Source organism: Saimiri boliviensis, chromosome 4 (genome assembly GCF_048565385.1).
Source record: "Saimiri boliviensis isolate mSaiBol1 chromosome 4, mSaiBol1.pri, whole genome shotgun sequence".
NCBI classification, from domain to species: domain Eukaryota; kingdom Metazoa; phylum Chordata; class Mammalia; order Primates; family Cebidae; genus Saimiri; species Saimiri boliviensis.
This window is the reverse complement of record NC_133452.1, coordinates 120,664,468-120,666,501: the sequence shown is the minus strand read 5'-3', so window position 1 is coordinate 120,666,501 and position 2,034 is coordinate 120,664,468. Positions and strand designations below refer to the sequence as shown.

The following is a 2,034-nucleotide window of genomic DNA, read 5'->3' as shown; positions in this document are numbered from 1 at the left end:
TTTTAAATCTCTTTCCTATAATTAAATTGGACATGATTTCTTAGAATCTTGAAAGTGTAAGATTGGAAAAGCACCATTGCCTCCTGAGGTCAATGAAGTTTAGTACACTTTATTATTCCCAGTAAATTTTGACTTGTCTTCTTTTATATTCTTCTAAGAAACTTGAATTAATGAATGAGAGGATACTTTCAAAATCTTCCTTCTTTGCATATTCACTTTTTCTAGCAGCAACTTTTGGTAGAAATAACATATAATGAAGAGAAATTTAAAGGGACTGTGTAGGTCATGAGACTTTATATTTTGCATATTAGAAAATGATGAAAACATATTTATGCCATTAATTTTAGCACTTTTGAGAGATTATTAATATATAATAAATATCCTTACATTGGCAGCTTTTATTTCAGTTCTTAAGAAATGGTTTCCTCAATCACTTCTCAGCCTTTTGGCTAAGATCAAGAGTAGAAATTGTTTCCTCAAAAATCACATAATTGATTTTTTTTTTTTTTTTGAGATGGAGTCTAACTCTGTCACCCAGGCTGGAGTGCAGGGGCATGATCTTGGCTCACTGCAACCTCTACCTTCAGGGTTCAAGCAATTATTCTGCCACAGCCTCCAGAGTAGCTTGGACTACAGGTGTGTGCCAACATGCCTGCCTAATTTTTTGTATTTTTAGTAGAGATCAGGTTTTACCGTGTTAACCAGGATGGTCTCAATCCTGTGACCTCCTGATCTGCCCGTTTCAGCCTTCCAAAGTTTTGGGATTACAAGCATGTGCCACCGTGCCCTACGAATATAATTGATTCTTTTGTTGGCATTTTTCTCCAAATATACACTACCTATCATGTAACAATTAGGAGTGTGGTGGAGGGGTCAATAGCAGGAAAGAAAAATAAAAAGTAAAATAAATAAAAATATTGTATAAATAGGTATGTTATATAAGGAGTGAGAAGACACAATTCAGTGTTACTTGCTAATGATTAAGAAAATCTTCATAAGGAAGTTAGCTTTCAGGTAAGTATTTCAAGCATATGTACCAAATTACCAGGTGCACAAAAAGAAAATTGCATTGGTTTATCTTGGATTCAGGCCATAAGTGGTACATTTTCTACAGAAATTTTTAAAACAATGATAAACTAATTAAGAATCAGCCTTATTTTCATTAAAAACATATGTGAGTAATTCTAAGCAATGCTAATGATAAAATAATCCTCCCAGAACAAAACATGTAATTTATTTATTTAGATAAAAGATCTGGCTCTGTTCCCCAGACTGGAGTGCTGTGTTGTAGTCATGGACCACTACAGCCTTGATCTCCTGGGCTCAAGTGATCCTCCCACTTTAGCCTCCTGAGTAGCTAGAATTACAGACACATATCACCGTGCCTAGCTAATATTTGTGTTATTTTGGCAGAGAGAGTCTTTAGCTATGTTGCCCAGCATGATCTTGAACTCCTGGCCTCAAATGTTCCTTAAGCCTCAGTCTCCCAAAGTGCTAAGATTACAGGCATGAATCACCACACCTGGCCCATTTATTTTATTTTGAACAGTGACTGGCTCTGTGGTCGCTTTTGAAGTTTTTAAAAACAAAAACTTCAGATTAGCATATTTTATTGCTTATACTTTCACCAATATTTTTATTTTATATAGATGTTAATTTGGAAAATTCCAAATAAATAGATGACTAAGAGCCAAAGTTCAGAAAGAATAGTATTATTTGAGTGAGCTGTAGATGCACTTCTTGATTTCAATTCTGTGTACCACAAGTATTTACTTTGCAACGGTAGATACAAAACATAATAATAGTTCATCATGTGAAAATTAAGAAACAGAACTCGAGTTACTTCAGTACTTTCTACATGAGCACTTGAAGAATTTATATATGTTCACCATTAAGAATACTGAAAAAGAACACAAAGTGTGACTTGTAATCTTTCTTTTTGAAAAGTACAAATTTAACTTATGCATGAAATATTTTGATAAATTTGACCAAAATCTCTACATTGCAATTTACTTTGAAAAATTCTAATTGTTT

At 33.5% G+C, this 2,034-nt stretch overlaps 1 pseudogene; it reads left to right on the top strand.

The window, feature by feature from the left end:
* The first annotated feature begins 429 nt into the window (after nt 1-429).
* LOC120363539 (U2 spliceosomal RNA) lies at nt 430-579 on the top strand (annotated as a pseudogene).
* Nucleotides 580-2,034: the final 1,455 nt, after the last annotated feature.